This window comes from Mus caroli, chromosome 12 (genome assembly GCF_900094665.2).
Source record: "Mus caroli chromosome 12, CAROLI_EIJ_v1.1, whole genome shotgun sequence".
In the NCBI taxonomy this organism is placed as follows: Eukaryota; Metazoa; Chordata; class Mammalia; order Rodentia; family Muridae; genus Mus; species Mus caroli.
In genome coordinates, this window is record NC_034581.1 from 70,277,202 (window position 1) to 70,301,718 (window position 24,517).

Sequence of the window (24,517 nt, forward strand, 5' to 3'; positions counted from 1 at the left end):
TTGTCCTGTGCCCTAATTCTTACATAATGATTTACCAAGCTGGGTTTGGCAGCACATGACATTAGTCCTGGCACTCTAGAGTCACAGGCAGGTAGATCTCTGTGAGTTTGAAGCAAGCCTGGTCTACATAGCAAATTCCAGGCAGCCAGAGCTACTCAGTGAGACCTTGTCTCAAAACCAAACTGATAAACTTAAGCTTTTGAAATCCCCTGCCGCTAACTGATCAGTTCTTTTCCCACTGCTCCCTTCCTGCTGGATAAGGAAGTAACTTTGGAGCAATTCGCCTGAATTTTGCTGGGTTCAGTTCAGCTTTGACTGAACTTGTCCTTCTCATTGTGACTTCTCTGAACACCTCTTCTGTATGCGTAAATGAAGCATTTCCAGTTCAGCGAACCAAACATAAGTTTTCCCTTTGACATTCCATAACTTAACTTACTATTCTATTGTTTTCAGAAACTCAGTGGTAGGCCAGGTGATGGTGGCGCACTCATTTAACCCCAACATTTGGGAGGCAGAGCTGGTCCTCTCTCTGTGAGTTTGAGGCTAACCTGGCCTACAAAACAAGTTTCAGTACAGAAAAATCCTGTCTCCAAAAAAAGGAGGAGGAAGAGGAGAAGAAAGAAAGAAAGAAAGAAAGAAAGAAAGAAAGAAAGAAAGAAAGAAAGAAAGAAAGAAAGAAAGAAAGACTCAGTGCTAAGACTAGGCCTGATGACACAGGGCTTGTAAGCCTTGGAAGGCAATGGCATAATGACCCCCAATTCAAGGCCTCTGTGGTCTGTAAAGTTCAAGGCCAGCCAGTGTAACTTCCTGAGACAGTGACAGAAGAGAAAAGGAAAAGGAAGGCTAGGGCTCTAGCTCAGTGGAAAAGAACTAACCTAGCATGTGTGAGACTCTGGGATCAATCAGTGCTGAGGGCTGAGGAAGAGAGGGAAGAAGAGGGGAGGAGAGAAAAGAGAAGACAAAGAGAACCCTGTGCGGATCTCATCAGGTTTCTAGATCTACCAATCCACTGGGTGATGTTTAATTCATTAATCAGTCACTTGTATTCAATACAATTTTAGAACTATTCATGTCACTTACCAGCCTGGGGGATAAATTTTGCTTTTAGAGCCATGAAAATGCAGAGAATTGAAACCGTGATTGAAGGACATTTTTGGTTGATGAGTTCAATTTATTTTTAAGTCCAAAAACAAAATTGTATGGAAGCGATGCGTGGCAGTGTGTGCCTGTACTCCTGAGTGTTCAAGAGGTTAAGGCAGGGGGAAACTTGAGGCCATAGGTTCTAGGTCAACAAGGACATCATAGCACATGAAAGAGGAAAGAAGGAAGGGAGGGAGGAAGGAGGAAGAAAGAAGGAAGGAAGGAAGGAAGGAAGGAAGGAAGGAAGGAAGGGAGGGAGGGAGGGAGGGAGGGAGGGAGGGAGGGAGGGAGGACGGGAGGAAGAGAAGGAGAGGCAGTGGGAGGGAAGGAGGGAAAGAGAGGGGACTAAAGAAATGTCTTAATGGTAGAGCACATGGCTAGGCCAATCCCTAACACCACAAAAAATAAGCAAAAATTAGGAAGGTAAACTATTTGTCTATGATGACACTGGCCTATAATCTAACGTAATAGACTCCCAAACCTTAGCAGTGACACTATGAGAGGCACCATTCTGACTTTTAAACCCAGCACATAGGCCCCAACACCTGTCAAAATGGGAACAAAGACCTAATCCATCAAAGACCAGTCCATTGTTCGGGGATCCAGGAAAGTCCCTAAATGTACTAACCTTGATTTGGGCGTTTGTGGTTCTGTTTCTTGCTAAGTATTCTTACCAACTAGTGTGTCAACCAGGATATGTTATTTTTGTGCACAAAAGACAAAAAAAAAATCTGCATGATTTGCTGGTGTTAAGATTTTATATTCAGCTCTAAGAGTATCCATGTGTCTGTTCTGGTGCATGCGACATTAGCACGTGGGGATTGAAAACAGGCAGACTGAGTTTAATATTCCTTGATTACATTATGAGGTCTAGCCTATACTATACGAGACTCCCATCTCACAAAAGAAAAAAAAGGGGGAGGACCTTGTGGGAGAGGGGCTGGAGAGATTGTTCAATGGTTAAGAGCACTGTTGCTTTTATAGATAATCTGGGTTTGGTTCCCAGCACAAACATGGTTGCCCATACTTGTCACTAACTCCAGTTCCTTAGAGCCTAACACCTTCCTCTGGCCTCTGCAGGTACCAGGCATGTATGTGGTAAAATACATACATGCAATCAAAATGCCCATACAGGTATAGGGGCTTGTGTTTAGAATCCCAGCACTCACTAGGCAGGACAGGACAATGGATGTGAGTTCAAGGTCAACCCCTGTCTCAAAAATGCATAGATAAACATATAAATAAAATAGAAATAGGAAAAGGTAAAAAGTAATTACTATACAATGTGTGATATTATTTGACTAGACATAAGTATGTAGGGTTATACAGTTTTAGAGATTCAGGTACCCAAAACAATGAGTATATAAAATTAAACGGTATTTATAAAAATACTAACCACATACTACTAAATCAGTAAAATAATGAGAGTTTAAACATCTATGATATATCAATTAAAGATAGGGATTACAGAAAACATATCGATGGTATCCAGAAGACTTTAGCTCCACAGGCAATTAACAGAGATACTGCTGGGGGGAGTGGGAGCTGCAGTACCGATGCTGCCGTGGTTGCGGAGCACCGGATATCCGGCAAGAAGTACTGTCGGCTACGAAGGACAGGAAGGTGAAGTCACGGCATCAGTGCGAATATCCTCTTTGGGATGGGAAGTCGTTCTTCTTAAAGTCTGAAGCAGACAAAGATTTCCCTGATGAGCACTCTCTGAGACCAAATGATCAAATCTGAGCTGAGTCAAGAGACCGAGTAATGAACTTGTGGGAAAATTAGAAGCTGTATATCTTGCTGGTGGCTCTATCCAGAATTCAGTTGAAGTAGCTTTACTGTGATTTCACGAGTGCAGTGGCTGTGCATGCAGGCAGACACGTTCCACTCCTTCCTCCCCACCTCCTACATTCTCTGCCTCTTCTGCAGTGTTCTGAGACCCTTGGTAGGACAGAGTGATATACCCATCTCATCTGGTGCCCAGCATTCGCCAGTTACCTCTGCTCAGGACTTTCCCCAGCTAGGAGTCTATGCAGTAACCGCTGCATTTGTGTATGAATAATTCTATATTATGACCCTGTAAATGCAAAGAGCATGACTGATAAATACTCATATTAGTAAGACAAGCACTTTGACACAAAGTATATGTGCACACCCTGAGTTGAAATTGTATGAAATCATTTAGCATGATTTTTAAAAAGATTTATTTATTATTATTATATCTAAGTACACTGTAGCTGTCTTCAGATATACCAGAAGAGGGCATCAGATCTCATTACAGATGGTTGTGAGCCACCATGTGNTTGCTGGGANTTGAACTCAGGACCTCTGGAAGAACAATCAGTGCTCTTAACCATTGAGCTATCTCTCCAGCCCATGGAAACTAATTCTTGTAGTATGTCTGGTCACTAGGAAATAAAACCCGATCTGAAATATGAGTTATATAGCCTATCTTGATCATTTCAGCCAACACTTACTAGCATAAGGCCCCTGTGGTTACCAGAAGAAGTTAATGAAATCACAAATGTGTTTTATAAGAACTAGGATGTTTTTGGACTGGAGAAATGGCCCAATCGTTAAGATTGAAGAACTACTTTTGCTCAGGATCTGAGTTTGGCTCCCAGCACTATCATCTGGATGCTCACATCTGCCTGTAACTCCAGCACCAGGGTGACGGATGCTCTGGCTTCTGGGAGCATCTTCATTCGTGGCATATACACAAATTAAAAAAGGAAAACAAAAGCATAACTTTTCTTTCTTAAAGAGCTACTCCTTTGGGGTTGGGAAGCACAGTGGTAACAGTACTTCTCTTCCGTGTGTGGTACTCTGAGTTCGACCTAGCGCCACACAAGGAAAATAAACAGATTATCCCATTTAAAGTCTTAAAGTCAACCTCAATGTAATTCTCAGTGTAACCTGACCTTCATGTCATTCATAGTGATTGACTGATGATTAAGAAGCACAGTTCATATAGGATGGAACACAGGGCCCCCAATGGAGGAGCTTGAGAAAGCACCCAAGGAGCTGAAGGGGTCTGCAACCCAATAGGTGGAACAACAATATGAACTAATCAGTACCCCCAGAGCTCGTGTCTCTAGCTGCATATGTAGCAGAAGATGGCCTAGTCGGCCATCACTGGGAAGAGAGGCCGATTGGTTTTGCAAACTTTATATGCCTCAGTACAGGGGAACGCCAGGGCCAAGAAGTGGGAGTGGGTAGGTAGGGGAGTGGGGGGGGGGTATAGGGGACTTTTGGGATAGCATTGGAAATGTAAATGAGGAAAATACCTAATTAAAAAAATTTGGAAATGAAAAAAAAGAAATGATGTAATTATAATCTTAAGAAATAAAAGAAGTTTTCAAAATTAAAAAAAAAAAAAAAAGAAGAAGCACGGTTCCATTGGAAAGTTCAAGCACACACAAGAGACCATTATTATATGGCCCAATTCTATGGGGAGTGTTGGGGGAGAGGGAAAAAAATACCTCTCTTATTCTTGAGACCTTGACTGTGCTCAAGAAATAAAAGGACAAGGGGAACGGAAGAGCAGCGTACGCATTCTATCAATTTTGCCTGTCTGTTAGGTCTACAAAGGGGAATGAACAGACAACCAACCAAGTGACCAGGACAGAAAGCAGCTGTATCTTTTAGAGAAACTCCAAATAGTGAAGAAATGACAAGACAAAGGGGTTCGAGCCAGGAAATGGTGACATGTACAGAAGTCACTGGGCACTATGGGGAGGGATGGGGATGGTGCAGATGATAAGAGTTAGTGTAGAAATTCTGTTGGCTTCCCAGCATGGATTTGCAGTGGCCTCTGATAAGGGATTTCTTCCTTCCTGGCAGAGAGGACATAATCTCAAGGGAGGCGTCACTGTCAACCTTAGGAAGAAACAGACACGTCAAGTCTCCCTTTCTGGACCCGGTACGTTTCAAAATAACATTCTGAGCCGGTGTGTTTGGGGGCATGTCCTTGAGCACTTCCGAAGTATATGCTTGTTTTTAACAGTGTCATTTGGGACTTAAATGTGTAGTTCCTGCGCCTGCGCACACGCACACACACACACACACACACAGACACTATTAGTGAGATAATGTCCAACTTACTGAGCCATCTCCCTAGACTATTTTATTTTTTAGGATGAGGGTCTTATTGAAGTGTGGAAGTGTGGTAGCTCACACTTGTAACCCAGAACTTGGGATCAGTCAGTTCAAAGCCATTCTCAGCTACATAGTGAATTTGAGGCTGGAGCCACATGACAGAGGACTACCTCAGAAAACAGAGTGAGGTAGGGGAGAGACTTACCACTGGGCTACACCACTGGCCCCTACCGCCCACGTTTTATTTATCTAAATTTATTTCCTTTAATCCACTGATGTGAGTGTTGAGCATTAGCAATTTAGAGCGTGTGCAATGCTCATTAGAAAGGACAACAAGCTGGCCATGGTGACCTATGCCTCTAATCTCAGCACTCAGGAGCTTGACACAGGAATATTGCAAATCCCAAATAAATCAATCTTAAAAAAAAAAAAAACAAACAAACTTAGCCAGGCAGTGGTGTGTAGCAATGACTATTTAATCTGCTTTAAGCTCCCATTGGGGCAAGAACACTTCCTCTGCACCCACCGAAAAGCTCTGGACTCACAAATGAAACACACACACACACACACACACACACACACACCAGCTAATTTTGATAGGCCTTGACTAACTCACTGGTTGAGCACTTCTAAACCTCCTGTGGCTAGCACATACTCCTCTCTGGTATTCCTGAGTTAACATCATTTAAAAATCTATATTTCATTTCTGCTGCCCCAGATACAATCGGGGGAGTGGCCCGTAGGGCCGCTTTCCTGGATTCTTACAGGTCAGTGAGCCTTTAACTCTCCTTTCTCTGCTTCCCCATCATGGCAATTCCATCTGTTCTTCTCCCCCTCAGCCCCTTACCCACACAATCTAAAAGTCCCTGCCCAGCCATTGGCTGTATGGCAATTCTTTATTATCAATCAAAGCCAGCTGTGGGCAGGGACCCTCAGCATTTGGAAGCTCAGCTTTGGGGAGCCCAAGTAAAACAAAGCATTAGAACCAATTCCCAACAGTGGTGGCGCACACCTGTAATCTCAGCACTTGGAAGGCAGAGGCAGGTGGATCTCTGTGATTCTGAGGCCAGTCTGGTCTACAGAGTGAGTTCTAGGACAGCAAGGGCTACACCGAGAAACACTGTCTCTGAAAGAAAAAAAAAAATCAACGATAAAAACAGCAAAATCCCTTCTTATTGCCTAACCCCTTCAGCATCCGGAAATATTTCATTATGTTGCAGAATTAGGTACCCAGTGCCCAAAACAGGAAACAATTAAAGGGGGGAATGATTGGCTTTGAGCCAGGTGTATTGGTTCACAATGCAGTCCCAGTGCTTGAATGATAAGCAGAAGGTTCTGGAGTTCAAAGCTAGCCCCACTTACACAGGGGGTTCTAGGCCAACCTGAACTACATGAGAGAGTCTCAAAATGAAACCAAACAGCACTGGGGAAGACTAGAGAAGTACAGAGCAACTAACTAGCTAGACCTGTGTGCAGAGCAACTAACCGGCTAGACCTGTGCTTCTCGAAGATGGGTGAGAAGACCCATTCCTCCTCCAAACGGCAGTCACCAATCCCCTTTCCCCAACTATTTGTGGTAAATCGGAGATTTAAAAAAAAAAATGCCTGGGGGTGGTTGATTCAGCAGCATAGCTACCTCTTAGTCACCAGCTGTTTCGTAAGTGACCCCACTGAGCCATGCATGGTGACAGATTGCAGTGAGTTTGAGGACAGCCAGGGTCACTGAGTGAGACTCTTGTCTAAGATAAAATAAAAATCAGGATGAGACATTAATCAAACCCACCCTGTTAAAATATTTACTTGTAACAGGGCCCAAGTCTTAGCACAACTGACTCCATGATGAAAGAGCCATTCAGGCTGTAAAACTCAGCACATAGGCATCACCGTCCACCAGAACTAAAATAGACCTGATCCATCAAGGTCATACAGTTCTGGGAAAGTCTCAAAATGCACTCACCTTGCTTTCCGGTTCCTGAAGTTCCACTTCTGGCTAACTGTTCTCGTTAACCGAAATGTGTCAACTCAGAACATGGTTTTTCTGCTTAAAAACTTAGCTTGCGAAAGGCTCAGAGCTATACTGAGATTCTGAACGCTCAAATGGAGTTGCTAGCAGGCTAATAAAGACTTTCTATTGGCTTAAACCCACGTCTGAGCAGTCTTCTCTAGTGGATACCCTATAATGTTACCCACAGTAAGTTTTTGTTTGTTTTGTTTTTTGGGAAAGGGTTTCTCTGTGTAGCCCTGACTCTCCAGGAACTCCCTCTGTAGACCAGGCTGGCCTTGAACTCAAAGATCTGCCTGCCTCTGCCTCCCGAGTGCTGGCACCAAAGGTGTATGCCACCCTCCCCACCCCCAACTCCCCTTTCGGGCTTTACCCACTGTAAATATATACAAGAAAAGCAAGTGAACGTCTAACCTCAGATGCCATAAAAGCTGTCAGCTTCACCCCTGCAGCTGGAAGCTGAAGGACTAACTCGCTTCGGCTATCTTTTGGCAAGTACAGTATTGTGCTTTGAGCAATTTAGGGCAAGCAACCAAAGAAAGGAATCCAGGACTTAAATGAGGATTAGCTTGGGGGAAATCATCAGGATTCAAAGACCTGTTTCATGCCCTTTAGTTCTTGGAAGGGTGAGCGCTGGTTCTGATTGATTTGTGGCACCTGGGCTCTTACTTTCTCTGTTGATTTCCTTGCGTTGCAAATGGCAGCCTTTCTTCTCCTCCCTCAGCCCACACAGCAGCCACTGTCCCAGTCCCCCACTCCCTGGCTTTCACTTAGTCCGGCCCCTGCAGGCAGATGTGCTCATCAGCTACTCATCAACGGAGAGTGTTGAATAATTACGAACAGAGAAAGATTATCTTGGTCCATAACTATGGAGGTTCTAGTCCAGGAGTTGGGAGACCCGTGGCTTCGGGGCTCTGGTAGGCATGACGGATGGTTATGGTAGAAAGCCCACACACAGCAGGGCAAGATGCTTACCTCACGAGGAGGAAACAATAGGAGAAGAGAATGGGGCCATGGTCCCACAACCCTCCCTTACATGTTTGTTTTTAATTGAATGGGTTTGTTTTGTGTGCTGGTGAAGGAGGGAGCACAAGTTTGGAGGTCAGAGGAAAACTTTGCAATGTCAGTACTCACCTTCTACCTTGCTTAGGCAAGAGCTCTCGTTCAGGTGCCATGCTGGACCCCAGTCCAAGCTTCTGGGCAGTTCTCCTGCCACAGTCTCACACCTCACCACAGTGGTGCTGGAGTTACCGAGATATCTGGCTGATATCTGGGTTCTGGGGATCAAACTCAGCTTGCCCAGCTTATGTGGCTGCTACTTATGCTGGCTGAGTTACCTCTCTAGCCCCCCAGAATTCCCATTGATGGCATGCTCCCAGTAACCTAAAATCTTCCCATAAGGCCCTTTCTTTGAAAGGTTGTACCATCTGGCCATAGCACCAACCTGAGGACCAAATCTTTAAGACATGGGCATTGAGGGAGTGTGTGTGTGTGTGTGTGGGGGTACATCCTTGTGGAACTGGGATGAGGGGAGGGGGTCTGGGGGGGCATTGGTGAAGGAGGTATGGGATGTGGAACAGTCAGAGGGTGAACCGGGAGGGGAATAAAATCTGGAGTGTAAAAAAAAAAAAAGGCCGGGCGTGGTGGCTCACGCCTTTAATCCCAGCACTCGGGAGGCAGAGGCAGGAGGATTTCTGAGTTCGAGGCCAGCCTGGTCTACAAAGTGAGTTCCAGGACAGCCAGGGCTATACAGAGAAACCCTGTCTCTGAAAAAAAAAAAAAAAAAAAAAAAAAAGACATGGGTATTTGGAAGACATTCAAGATGGATGATGGTAGCATCAAGAACTGACAGCCTCCTCCATCTGTCCTCTCCATTTTCAGACAGCTAAGAGTTTGCACTGGAGACACCACCACCACGTTCTGTTCTTTTTTTTTTTTTTTTGCATCTAACAGACTTTTACAATGCTTAGAGTCTACTTGTTTTGAAAACACAACTGAGAGCTACCAGTGGCTGCAGATGCCTTTGATCCTGGCACTCACTGCCACAGGGACAGAGTCCAGGAAACACAATGAGAAAATATCAGATTGGTACTAAAATCATGGGGATTTTGGTTCAGAGGTAGCCAGATTATCTTAGAGGATTAAAATAGAGTAAAACTGCTCGATTGTGTGGCCTTAAATCTTGATAAATAGATAGTCTAGTCTCAGATATTTGGGGAGTTCGCTGAGTTAACTGCAACAAACCTTTATTAAAAAACCACTAATGCTTAGCTGTCCTAGAAGTCACAGAGATCGGCCTGTGCCTCTGCCTTTCAAATGCTGGGAATATAGGCATAAGCCACCAAGCTCAACCTCCTTTCTTTCTTTCCCTTTTATTCTGTCTGGGCTCCTAGCCCATGGGTGGTGGTGCCACGCACTAAGGCTGAGCCTTTCATCTTCAGTTGGTCCTTTCTGAAAACTCACCCATCCAAACATGTGTCCTCTAGGTGACTCTCAACACAATCAAGTAGGTATGGAAGACTGACCATCAGGCACACCTAGAGCTCACTGTAGTTAAAGATGACCTTGAAACCCCGATCATTCTGCTTTCGCCTGGAATACTACGATTGTAGTGTACCTTCACCTCCAGTTTAAGTGGTGTTGGGATTGAACCCAAAAGCTAGGCAAGTGCTCTACCAACTGAGCTATAGTCCCAGACCTAATATAACACTTCTTTTTGAGACAGGGTCTTACTATGTAGCTCTGTTTGGCCTGGAACTTGCTAGGTAAATCAGGCCTGTCTCTGCCTCTCAATTGCTGGAATTAAAAGTATGTGCTGCTATGCTTGGCCTAACATAACACATTTTATTTTGTTGAACTCCATTTTCTTACTATTTAGTATTTAGTAATAGTGTTTTTATGTAAATACTCTTTTTTTTTTCCTTTTTGTATCTTAGCTGTTTTAGTTGGGGTAGTAGCACATGATTTTAATCCTAGTATTCAGAAGGCAGAGGAGACAGGTGGATCTCTATGAGTTTGAGACAAGCCTGGTGAACATAGTGATTTTTCAGGACTACCTAGTAAGACTCTATCTCAAGAAGAAGAAGGAGGAGGAGGAGGAGAAAAAGGAGGAGGAAGAAGAGTAGGAAGAGGAGGAAGAAGGGGAGGAGGAAGAAGAAAGGAAGGGAGGGAAAGAAAAGAAAAGCTACTTTATTTTTTGTAATTTAATATTTTTATTTCATGTATGTTTTGCCCACATACATATATGCCTATCACATATATGCCTGATGCCCATAGAGGTCAGGGGAAGGTGTTAGAGCCCCTGAAACTGGAATTACAGATAGCTTTGTTCATCCCATGTGGGTCTGGGTATTGAAGTCCCATCCGCTGTAAGAGCAAATACTGTTTTGTTTTGTTTTGTTTTGTTTTGTTTTGTTTTGTTTTGTTTTGTTTTGTTTTGTTTTGTTTTGTTTTGCTTTGTTTCGAAGCAGGGTTTCTCTGTGTAGCCCTGGCTGTTCTGGAACTCACTCTGTAGACCAGGCTGGCCTTGAAACTCTCAACAAATACTCTTAGCCATTTCTCCAGCCCCAGAAGCTATTTTAAAACTCAGTCAGGCAGCTGGGTGTGGCAGCACAGGCTGTGATCCTAGCACTCCAGAGGTAAAGGCAGGAGGATGAAGAGAACACGACCAACCTGAGCTACAGAGTGAGCTAAAAGACAGCCTGGGTCATAGGACACCTTCTCAAAACCTTCCTTGCCCTCCCCCGGAGTTAATGAAGCATATTATGAAAGCTTATTTTTAAAAGCTATTCTAGAGTGCCTATTAAAATGTGGTTACAAATATTAGAATTGCCGTGCCTGAAGCATTAGACTTAAGTTTAAAATGAAGGGCACAGGCACTGTGTGTTTGTCTCTGAGGACTTGCTATTATCTTCCTGACAGATAAGCCTTTTTCTGAGCTGAGCATATCTTGGTTTTGCAATATTATTAGAGATTTTGGAATCCTGACCCTCAGAGGACTTTCACAACTACAGTACATCAATGCTTTGTCTGTGTGTCATTCTGCGGGTTATCAACTGTCACTTGGAGATATTTTCCTCTTTCACAGGTTAGGAGGCTAAGATAAGGGAGGTCTTATCAGCAAGATAGCTCTAATTACATAAGGAGTTTTAATTACTATGATAGCTGTCTTGGCCAGCAAGCTTTTTGGCTACTGTAACAAAATGTCCCGAGTGATTTTTTTTTCTTTTCTTTCCCTTTGTAGTATCTTATCCTTATTTTATTTGCCTTGGTGTTTTGCCTGCATGTGTGTCTGTGTGAGGGTGTCAGATCCCCTGGAACTGGAGCTATGGACAGTTGTGAGCTGCCATGTAGGTGCTGGGAATTGAACCCAGGTCTGCTGGGAGAATATCCCTTGCTCCTAAACATTGGGTCATCTCTCCAACCCCCATAACTGAGTGACTTAAATATAGACTTACAACTCCCACAGTTCTGTAATTTTGAAAGCCAAGATCAGGTCATGGCCAAGTTCTAAGCTGACACTGGCCTGGGTTGTGCACAGCTGTCTCCTTGCTGAACCCTTGAATGGCAAAGAGTGGACAAAAAGAAGATCTCCCCCTCCTCCTCTTCCTTTCTTCTCTCCTGTCCTCCCACTTCTTTTTTTTTTTTTTTTTTTTTTTTGGTTTTTCAAGACAGGGTTTCTCTGTGTACCCCTGGCTGTCCTGGAACTCACTTTGTAGACCAGGCTGGCCTCGAACTCAGAAATCCGCCTGCCTCTGCCTCCCGAGTGCTAGGATTAAAGGCGTGTGCCACCATGCCCAGCTCTCTGTCCTCCCACTTCTAGAAAACAATACTGTTTCTATACTGGACAGTATGAACTCTCCCAACACACATTTGCTATTCTTTTCCTATGGATTTCCTAATGTAAAAGTATTATAAATAATTGAGGGATAATTTTAAGCATGTTATATGTATATGCTATATGCAAATGTTAGATAATTTGACATAAGAGATTTGAATAGCCTCAGATTTCCATCTGCAAAGGGGGCCTGGAGTTAATAATCCCTTTCAGATACTAAGAGATGACTGCATTTTGAACATCCAAGAGTTATCAAATCCAGGCCTGGTAGTATAGGCTTGTAATCCTAGCTACTCAGGAGGCTGAGGCAGAAGGATGGCAAATTCAAGGCCTGCCTGGCTAATAGAGCAAGTACAAGAACAGCTGGAACAGCTTAATAAGACCATTTCAAAATTAAAACTAAAAGATAAATCTGGAGATGAAGCTTGGTGGTGGTAGAGCACACGCTTAGCGTGTACAAAGCCTTAGGTTCAAGCTTCCTTCACCCAGGAAGAGCACAAAAAATAAAATAAAAAGCTATCAGGTCCTGACATATTTCTGCCACCCAAAGAACTTAAGTTAGAGCCGGGCGAGGTGGCGCACGCCTTTAATCCCAGCACTCGGGAGGCAGAGGCAGGCGAATTTCTGAGTTGGAGGCCAGCCTGGTCTACAAAGTGAGCTCCAGGACAGCCAGAGCTATACAGAGAAACCCTGTCTCAAAAAACCAAAAAAAACAAAAACAACAAAAAAAAAAGAACTTAACTTAGGCAGGCCCGGGGCTTGTGATTCAGTGGTAGGAATTTACCTAGCAAACACAAGACTATGGGTTTAATCTACAGCACCATAAAATAAAATAGAACTGACGAACTTTCCTCATGGTTAATCTAATAAATCTTTGCTGACAATCCGATTAAACACATCTAAGTAAATATATGCATGGTGGGCACTGAGGAAATTACAAAGATTAATAAGATGACCATATAGGTGAGGTAACCTGCCAGGGTTTGAGATCCGGCATCCTAGTAGCTTTGTTTATGGTCTAAGCCTGGAGACATAGGCTTCTCGACACATTAAAAAGAACAGCTAGTACTTTTCCTTTACCATCAGAGCCTTCAGAGTGTGTTCGTTAAATTATGCACACCAAGCCAAAGGGAACACTCTGACCTATATGCCAAGTATTATTTTGCTCTTACCTGATGCCTTGGTTCATGGGAGGTTGGCAGTAACTGTCTGTTTCACTAGTCATCGATGTGATGGAGCTGATAACAGAAGCTCTGTGAGTTCCAAGTCACAGTGATAATGATGATCCCGTCTTCCTTGAGAAACAGGTAAATCCAGTTGCTCTCCTTGAAGCTTGTGAAGTGGCTACGGTACCACTCTGAAACACCGATGCTCTCCCGACACTGCACCTGTCTCTCCTCCTATGTATCTGCACACATGCCTTCGAACTTAAGCACCTTTCCTTGCAAACCATGGACATTTCTCAGTAAAAATCCTCCTTTTTTTTCCCTTCTCTTCCTATTGGGGATCAAACACAGGGCCTTGCATGTTCTAGGCATGTTCTAGGTTCTACCACTGAGCTACATACATCCCAGCCCCAAATTTTCTTGCTCTTTTATAGTTTTATCCTTTTTTTTTTGTTGTTCTTTTTCTCTTACAGTTTTGTTATTGTTGTGGTTTGGTTGGTTTACTTTGAGACAAGGTCTCTCTATGCAAGCCTGGCAATCCTATAACTTGCCTATGTAGACCATGCTGGCCTTGAACTCACAGAGACCCTCCTGCCTCTTGTATGTTGGGATTAAAGACAAGGGCCATGCCCCTCCCCCTCTGTAGTATTTTGCATATCCTAAAAATGTCACCAGGTGTGGAAATATGCACTGTTAACCACAGCTCCCAATATGTGTTGGCAGTAGAGTAGCTGGGTCTCTGTGGATTCCAGGCCAGCCAGGGCTATTTACTGAGATGCTGCCTCAAAGACAAACAAATAACAGAAAACCTTGAAGATTTCAAATCCTGTAGACTAGTAATGCTGATTGCAAAATCACTAATAATAGAGAAAGTTAGGGTTTTGGATTTTTGGGCACATTCAGATAGAGATCTCAGGAATTTGTTACTGATAGGGAATTCTGCCCGCTCCTATAGAACAGGCAGCCCATTTCAAAGCCCCCTGAGATCTCTGTGTCCAGAGAATACACACACACACACACACACACACACAAACACGCACGCACACACACATCTAGTATTCTTTTGCAGTTAACCAAACTAAAATGTACTAGGTCACTTAGTTCTAGAGAACAGGCAATTATTCCGATACAACTGATAAACCATTTAAAACGTTTTTAGTTAAAAATTTTAGATATGTTTGGTTTATCCATCCATGTTTTGCCTGCATGTATGCATGTGCATCCTTTATGTGCCACATGCTCTCGGAGGTCAGAAGGAGGCATCAGATCCCCTGGACATATGGATGGTTGTGAGATACCATGTGGGTGCTTGGAACCTAACTTGGGCTCTCTGCAAGAACAGCAGGTGTTCGTAACCTCAAGTCATCCCTCCAAGCCCCTTACATGTCATTCCTGAGAAGCAAACAATGCCACAGTTTCTTTAGGGAAAACTTTATGGTGCTGGAGAGATGTCTCCACAGTTCAAAATGCTTGCTATTTTTCCAAAGGATGTGAGTTAGGTTCCCACTATACACATAAATAAAAATAAATCTTTAAATAGAATCTTATGCAATAGATATACATATAAAACTAATAAAATACAGCTATTTGTGAGCAGGTAGGAAATTCTCCTTTGTCTAAAACTTGAGAAAATGGGGCTGGAAAGATGAACTTGGTGGCTGAATGGCTCATAGTCCTCTGTAACTCCAGTTCCCAGGGGTCTGACATCATCTTCTAGCCTCTTCGGGCACTGGACATGTGTAGTGCACATACATGCAGGCAAAACACTGTCATACATGTATTTTACAAATATGGGTGGTGGTGGTGGTGGTGGTGGTGGTGTTTGGTGTCTGTGTAGCCCTGGCTGTCCCGGAAGTAAGGCATCCACCTGCCTCTGCCTCCTGAGTTCTGGGATTAAAGGCTAACTGCCTGGCCTAACACTCATACACATAAAATAAAATCAATAAATCCGCCGGGCGTGGTGGCGCACGCCTTTAATCCCAGCACTTGGGAGGCAGAGGCAAGCGGATTTCTGAGTTCGAGGCCAGCCTGGTCTACAAAGTGAGTTCCAGGACAGCCAGGACTATACAGAGAAACCCTGTCTCGAAAAACCAAAAAAANCTACAAAGTGAGTTCCAGGACAGCCAGGACTATACAGAGAAACCCTGTCTCGAAAAACCAAAAAAAAAAAAAAAAAAAAAAAAAAAAAATCAATAAATCCTTTAAAAGATTGTAGAAAATCCAAGAGCCCATACTTAAGATCCAGGAAGGCACATGGCTAAGATAACTTACAGCTTACCATTTCTGATACTCTCAGGGGTTGGCAGACCTGCAGCTCAAATGAAAACAGCAAAATCATATTTTCTCTCTCATTCATGAAAAAGAAATTAGTAGTGGTGGAAACGTGTCCAGATTTGGGTAGTATCATTTACTTACATTTATTTATACTTGTCACACAGCTTCATTTAATCAATCTTTCTTTCTTTCTTTTGAGACAGAGTCTTACTATGTAGACAGAGCTGGTCCTGAGCTTACAGAGATCTGCCTACCTCTGCCTCCCAAGCTTCCAAGTGCTGTAATCAAAAGTGTATGCCACCAAGTCTGTCCCTATCAACCTACTCTCTCAGACAGACAGGAAGAAAGAAAAACAAGAAAGGAAGGAAGGAAGGAAGGAAGGAAGGAAGGAAGGAAGGAAGGGAGCAAGCCAGCCAGGTTAGATGTGGTAGTATATACCTTTAATCTCAGCACTCAGAAGGCAGAGGCAGATGGATCTCTGTGCATTTTAGGCCAGCCTGGTGTACATAGGAAGTTCCTGGTCAGCTTGGGTTTCATAGTGAGCTCTGTCTCAAAATATAGTACATATATAAATCAGTGGTCTAAATTTCTGCTGCGTTAAGACGCTGGGAAAAGAGGAACTGCTAGGAAGGACTTGGAGATAACCTCCCATTATTAGTGAAATACTGAGCTTCATTCCCTAAGATCTAGGACAAGAGGTCCTTTTTCACCCCCACCCCACCCCCAAAACAACAACAACAACAACAACAAAAACCTATAAACCCAAAACCAACCAACCAAATAAAAACCATGCTGGTGCCCGCAACGGTTGTATCTACATTCATAATGATCCCGCGCTTGCACAGTTACTGGGTTGGTTTGTTCATTTGTTCTTTGTTTCTCACTCAATGGCGTAAACTTTTTGTTTTGGTTTGATTTTTGAGACAGTATTTCCCTGTGACGCCTTGGCTGTCCTGGAACTCATTTTGTAGACCAGACTGACCTCAAACTCGCAGAGATCCACCTGCCTCTGCCTCTCAAGTGCTGGGACTAAAGGCTTGCGACCACTATGGTTGGCTAAAGGCAGTGGTATCATTCATGGGTTGCATGCGTATTGATGTATAACCCGTATACACAATTCCAATTACATTAGTATTAATTAGCACCCTTAGCACAGTGCTGAGATGTGGTTATGCAAGGTAAAGGTATTCTTGCCAGGTAGCTCTGCAAGTCTGCAGCATCCTTTACTGCCAAACCCTGGGTCTCACTGATTTGCATACAAAGAGCCTTTACTGAAGGATTACACCAATAGCTACCCAGCTCTCAAACTGTTGTCGACTTTCCTATACACTACTGCCTTTCTTTGCCCTTCTCTATCTGGGTCAGCCTTACCCAGGTCAGCCTTAGTCATGCCCTGCTTCCATGGCCATCAGCTCCTCTGGCAGCGTGGCACATCTCTCAGCAGTAGATCCTGTGGCACAGGGAACTCCAAAGGTGAGCCGTCTCTCTAGTCTCCTCCACAGCTCTTTTGAGATACGGCCTCTCTTGCTAGATCTGGAGCTGCCTGTTTGGGGCTAGTCTGGCTGGCAACAAGGACCTAACTGCCCCCTCTCTGTGTGCTAGAGTTACAGCTGCTTAACTAGGAGCCTGGCTCTTACATGGGCTCTGGGGAGCCGAACTCAGGTCCTCATGCTTGCATATCAAGCACTTTGCCCACACTGAACCGTCTCCCTAGCTCTGAAGTTAAATCTTTCTTTCTTTCCTTTTGTTTTTGTTTTTGTTTTTGTTTTTGTTTTTGTTTTTGTTTTGTTTTCAAAACAGGAATTCGCTGTGTAGCCCTGACAGTCAGTTTGTAGATGAGGCTGAGATCCACCTGCCTCTGCCTCCCAGGTGTTGGGATTAAAGGCTGTGCCACCACTGCCCAGGTGGTTCTCAACCTCTGGGTCTCCACCCCTTTAGGGGTCAAACAACCCTGTCACAGGGATCCTCTAAGACTATCAGAAATACCAGATATGGGCTGGTGAGATGGCTCAGTGGTTAAGAGCACCAACTGCTCTTTCGAAGGTCCTGAGTTCAAATCCCAGTAACCATATGGTGGCTCACAACCATCCGTAACGAGATCGGGCGCCCTCTTCTAGAGTGTCTGAAGACAGCTACANTGTACTTACATATAATAAATAAATTAATCTTAAAAGAAAAGAAGTACCAGATATACAAAATTATGAAGTAGCAATGCAAATAACTTTATGGTCAGGGGTCACCACAACTATGAGGAACTTTATTAAAGGGTTGTAGCATTAGGAGGGTTGAGACCCACAGGATTAACAGGTAAAAATGCTTGCTGCCAAGCCTGGCAACCTGAGTTTGATCCCTGGGACCCATGTGGCAGAAGGAGAGAGCCTACCCCTGCAAGAATATCCTTTGACCTCCACATGTGTGCCATGACACGTGTCCCCTCCCCCCTGGAATAAAAAAAATAAATAAATGTAAAAGATCTTAAATACTATAACATGGCAGTAAAATTGAATTTTTTTTTTTTTTTGGTTTTTTTCGAGACAGGGTTTCTCTGTGTAGCTCTGGCTGTCCTGGAACTCACTTTGTAGACCAGACTGGCCTCGAACTCAGAAATCCGCCTGTCTCTGCCTCCCGAGTGCTGGGATTAAAGGCGTGCGCCACCACGCCCGGCGTTATTTTTGTTTTTAAAAAATTAAGCCTACTTATCTACCAGCTAAAGATAGTTTTCTTGGCTCTTTAAAGATTCCACCAGAAAACTCCCAGGTGCCAACAACTGAAGAGAAGCACGGAGCCTGTGAAACGCCTGTGAAGTCAAGTCCAATGGCTCGAAAGGATCCTAAATGAATAAAGAGCCTGAGGGGACTTTTTCTGTACAGCTGGCCTCAGCGGGAAAGCAGCTCTGCCTGGAAAGCCCTGAGGGAAAAAGGCCCACAGATGTGTTTATGGAGACGCTTTTGAAACCAGGAGATCAGTTTGGCCAAAGATGGAAAAGGAGCTAGCTCTTGAAGCTGCTTCCGAGAGGGGCAGCAGGTGCCAGTTTGTACGTTGTCAAGTTGAGACAATCCAGAGCCCCAACCCAAAACACTAAGGCAGATCCAGTGAAACCCGAAGGGCCCTAACAGAGCTATGCTGGAAAGGAGCCTGTGGGGCCCTTCACGAATCAGAACCCACAGAATTCCCACAGTAGTCAGCGACAAAGAAGGGCTGGGATTGTAGCCCTGTTGGTAGAGAGCTTGCCTAGCATACTCGAGGCCCTGAGTTTGATTCCTAGCACGTGATAAGACCGGGTGTGGTGGATCCTGGTGCAGGAGAAGTAGAGACCTGAGGAAGTTCACTCTCTTTCCTGTCTGTGAAAGTAAGACTGTCTCAACAGAGGTCAGGTAAAGACTGTTGAGATGGTGACCTGAGTTTCTTCTCCGGAGCCCGCGTAAAAGTGGTGGGGAGAGAGAGGGAGAAAGAGAGAGAGAGAGGTAAAGAGAGAAAGAGAGAGATATACAGAAAGAGGATAAACACAGCTGAGTGACTAAGGAAATATATCCTTTCTTTCTTTCCAGTGACTACGATCTCCAGATCCCAGGTCTGGGGTAGCTATGAAAGCTCTCCCCCTCTCTCCGTTCTATCTCTCTAGATGGAATTTTCTTCTCTGTCTAGACACCAGGGTTTGAAGTGGGCCCAGTGAGAATGAAGTTCCCATTAGGAGATAAACAAGAGGTACAATAAAGTTATTATGTTCTCTACGGAGCTTGGAAAATTGTGGCAATTCTTCTTGCACAAAGCCAGCCGCCTCTGCAAAGTGTCAACTGGCATCCCCTGGAGCTCGGGGCTCTCTGGCGGAGCCTCTGTTTATGAGACAGGCAGTTTCTTCTTGCAGTTCCCTTTCTCATGACTCCAAAATTGAAACTTTCCCTTCTTCCTTCCTCTCCCCTTCCCCCTTGCTTCCGTTCTCTCTTTCTCTCCCTCTGTGGCATGTGCTAGGCAAATACCACAGAGCTGCCGTCCAGTCCTCAATCTCTCATTTGTTTGTTTATTGTTTTCCTTGGATAAGCTCTCCTGTAGAGCTGGTCTTGAATTTATGATCAGGTGTGGCTGTCACCTCCCGGAGGACAGGACTGCAGCCCAGGCTGTACGCAGGCACAAAGCTTCTGACGGTAGATTTAAGCAGTTGTCAAAGGGTTTGGAATTAAATGAAAAATAAGGCAATTGAAAAACAATGACACTATTAACTTCAGAATACATAGATAACCAAACAGGGCAGGGTGTTGCAAGCCTGAAATCTCCGCACTTGAAAGACTGAGGCAGGAGAATTGCCAAGAGGTGGAGGCACCCTGGGTATACATCAATATCTCAGTATCTCAGCCCTGTGCCTTGATGCTTGCCTGCAATCCCGGCACTTGGTTTAAAGTTCAAGGGCAGACTAAGCTACAAAGTGAAATCCTGTCTCAAACAAACAAACAAACTAATCCTATTTCAAACTTTTTTCTACTTTTTTTTTTGAGAACTGTGGTGGTTTGACTAAAAAATAGCCCTCGTGGGTTCCTAAGGACTGACACTGCTAGGAGGTGTGGCCTTGTTGGAGTGGGTGTGGCATTGCCGGGGGAAGTGTGTCACTGGGGTGGGTCTTGAGGTTTCAGACTCTCAAACCAGGGTCTATGTGTCTCAGTTGCTTCCGACTGTCTGTAGATCCGGATGTAGACCTCTCAGCGGCCTCTCCAGAACCATGTCTGCCTGCAGGCTGCCAGGCTTCCTGCTATGACCAATAATGGACTGAGCCTCTGAAGTGTAAGCTTCACTTTTCCTTCTAAGAATTGCTGAGGTCATGGTGTCTCCCACAGCAATAGAAACCCTAAATAAGGGCTGGAGAGATGACTCAGCGGTTAAGAGCACTGACTGCACTTCCGAAGTTCCTGAGTTCAAATCCCAGCAACCACATGGTGGCTCACAACCATCTGTAACAAGATCTGACGCCCTTTTCTGGAGTGTCTGAAGACAGCTACAGTGTACTTACATAATAAATAAATAAATCTTTAAAAAAAAAAAAGAAAGAAACCCTAAATAAGATAGAAGGGACTTTTTGTTTATCTTTGTGTAGTTGTTTTGTAATATTGATCTATTTAACTTATATTTTACCTCTAAAGAGGTAGGGCTGGGGCATAAACTGAGGTAAAGACCTGCTAGCTGAGTGAGGTTATCTTTATTTTCTTAACTACATACGAAGAATCTATTTACAAGCCTGACCTTACCACTAAACTGCCAGCTCTTTAGAAATCTCTTTCTGTGTCATACGACTGAGCTAGCCTATCTTTCTCTTGAGCTCTCCAAACCCAAGAGGGTTCCTTAGCTCTCTTTCCTAGAATCCTGTTTTACCTGTGTCCTGCCAGCTGCTTCTCTGCTGTTCCGGCGAGCCCAAAAAGGAAATCCCTATCTCTTGCACAGAGCTCCTTCCATAAAGGCTCTTCCAAGCAGAGAGAGAAAGGGGGGGGGGGCGGGGGGGGAAGAGGGGGGGAGAGAGAGAGAGAGAGAACTCTATCAAAGGCCCGACTGCTATGCTTAGGCAGGCTGAACCATGTCACCATCCTGTCACCACCATGGGGGGAGGGGAGGGGTCCAAGCCATATCAGTAGGAGCTGAACCTTTTCACCTTTACTGTCTGGCCATCCAGCTGATGGCCCTTGGGTCATTAGAGCAAAGACCACAAGACCTCTCCCAAGCAACTTACCTGAAAACATGCAGGCACTTTCCATTCTTCAACATTCTTATCTATGGAGGCTTTTAGAGCCACACCCCTAACTGCAGCTGACAAATGGAATATCTATTTAAGCTTGTATAGTTTGCTAACAATTAGGTTTTCTATGTACAATAATCAAATATCTTGTAACATTGTTTTAAAATAAAAATTCTTGCTGTGGCTCTGGCTAGCCCAGAATTCATTATGTAGATTAGGCCAGCCTCAACTTCTCGACCATCCTCCTGCCTCAGGCTCCCCAGTATTGAGAGTGTAGATGCCACCATACCACCACAACATTCCAAACTTAATATTAAAGCTTGTTGCCTTTTTCTGCACTCACCAATAAAATAAACTTCCACACAGTTAGTGAGTACACACATGTATCACACACATATACATGAATGCAGATATATGCACACTGGCCCTGGCACATGAACATATATATCATGATCATCATTTTAAGGATTTATTTTGACCTATTAAAATTTACAATCCCTTGCTAATTAGTCTGAGGAATTTCCACATATCCATCAGACTCATAAATTACTCAAGTCAAGTACAATTCTCTCCCTGGTAGAACCACCCATTTGTTCTTTGTGGGCGTGCACATACATTTTTTTTTTCCTGAACCTTTTAAATGGAGTTCTTAGGAGGCTTAGAAGACAACTATTCCTTTTGATGTCACATACTTTCGTGTATATTGCCAAAAACAGGACATTCTCTTACACAGTCCATACAGTGACCTAAATTAATTTTTTTTAAATTTGAATCCTTTAATGTCTAATCCAAAGTCTATTCAAGTTTCATAAGCTGTCCTTCCCAGCTCTCTCTTTGTCCTTATCCAGAAGCCAACTCAAAACTGGGTGTCGTGCGTGGCCGTGATAGTGCAGCCGTCACCTGTTACCTGATAAAGTTCCTCAGATGAGAACATGCTCAGGGATTTTATAGAACGACATTCAATTTGGGTTTGGCTGACGTTCCGTCATAATTAGACTTGGTTTATGTGTTTAAGCAACCCTACATCATTCCTAGAGTATTACAACAGAAGGAACACCTTGTCTGATTGTCCTGGTGTGACTAATGTTCAAGATAATCATTGGCTGACTGTGGGGGCCACCAGAATTTTCCATCGAAAGGTCAGTTTTTCTCCATGTGTAAAATACTAAGTCATCGTTGAAAAGACATTTTGATCTTTGACATTTTCTGAGGCAGGGTCCCATGTAGCTCAGGCTGGCCTCAAACATGATACATAGCTAGTAGCCTTACCTTCTTGCCTCCGTTTTTCTAGTGCTGGTACTAAAGGTGTGGGTTTCCGTACTTAGTTGTGTGTGTGCTGAAAACAGAAGGCACCTTAGGCTTTGTGTAAGCACTCTGCCAATGGAGCCACTTCTGCAGACTTCCTTCCTTCTGTTCTTTTTTATTTTTATTTATTTATTTATTTAGTTAGTTAGTTATTTAGTTAGTTAGTTTTTCGAGACAGGGTTTCTCTATATAGTCCTGGCTGTCCTGGAACCCACTTTGCAGACCAGGCTGGCCTCGAACTCAGAAATCCGTCTGCCTCTGCCTCCCAAGTGCTGAGATTAAAGGCATGCAGCACCACCATCCTCCTTCCTTCTGTTCTTAAAGAGTTGTGTATGTATGTTGGCCTACATGTAGTATGCACACCACATATATGACAGTGCCCAAGGAAGGCCAGAAGAGAGTGTCCGATGCCCTGGTACTGGAGTTGTGAACTTCCATGTGGTTGCTGGAAAGTGAACCTGAGTCCTCTGCATGCTCTTAGCCACTGAATCATCTCTCCAGGTTCCTCCCCTACCCCTTTCTCTGTTGTTTGCTAGTTTGTTTGTGCATTGTTTGTTTCTGAGTGAGTGTCTTCTGTAGCTTAGGTTAGACTGAAACTCCTTATCTCGGGTTGGTTTTGAGCTCAGCCTCCCAAGTTCTAGGGTCACAAACATAACACTACATCTGGCTCTAGTCTCTCATTTAGTATGTGTGTATGTGTGTCTGTATATCTGTGTCTTAGCTACCTTTCTGTTGTTGTGAAGAGACACCATGACTAAGGCAACTTATAGAACCAAGAATATATTGGGGCTGAGAGATTTAAAAGTTAGTCTATAACCATCGTGGTGGGGAGCATGACAATGGAGCAGGAAACAGAGAGCTGTCTGGAAATGGCTTTGGCACATGAAACCTCAAAGCCTACCCTCAGTGACACACTAGCTCCAACAAAGTCATAAATCCTAATGTGTGACAAGCCATCCCACCAACTAGGGACCACCATTCTAATTTGAATCTCTCTCTCCTCTCTCTCTCCTCTCTCTCTCTCTCTCTCTCTCTCTCTCTCTCTCTCTCTCTCTCTCTCTCTCTGTGTGTGTGTGTGTGAAGAAGAAATGCACATTTCTCTTTTTTTGATAAAAAGTAAGTATGTATGTGTATTGCACACATATTTATACATTGACCAAGCCAGGGTCATTCAACAGGGTCTCAAGGGAGGGAGCGAGAAAAGAAAAAGACAACTAGACAGCACTATAACCTAACTCCAGCCAGTGCTGAGGCTGCAGCAGGTTTATTTTTTCCATTCTGCTTTTATATCATTCTAGGTACATACAAAGAACCAGGTCAGTCCTAAGGCATAATCAGAGTAGTTCAGGAACAGACAAAGCATAAACAAAGATCCCATGATTACTGTATTCAGGGTCACAAGACCCATCAAGAGACAAAGAGCACATCCCTGTATTCATCTTGAGCCTACTTCCTTGTTCTGGCCCAATGTCAAATTCCTGCCTCTGCCTCCCTAGTGCTGGGGTTACTGGCATGCACCTCTACTGCTCAGCAACTATATGCATATCTATGTGCACATATAAATACGTGCATATATACATGTACATTTTGCTTGTTTGTATGTGTGTGTCCATATATTAGAACATAACTGTTCAAATATCATCTTTTCACATCTCAGATTTTTACAGGTCATCAGTCCTCTGTTAATTGTAGTCCCAGAAGATCCTATACCTTCTGTGGCTTCCTCAGATACATGCAGGCAAAACACCCATATACATAAAACAAAATAAATAAATACATTTTAAATACATTTATTGTGGCGTGGAGAGTGACTAAGGAAAACATTCAACATTCAACAATGACCTTTGATTTCTATTTGTGCATGCAGAGAAGAGCACATGTACACATGTATATGTGCACACAGTGGGACAGAGAGAGACAGAGTAAGACAGACAGAGAAAGAGAGTTAAGTTCAAGTAGCTAATGTAGGGCTGGCAAGA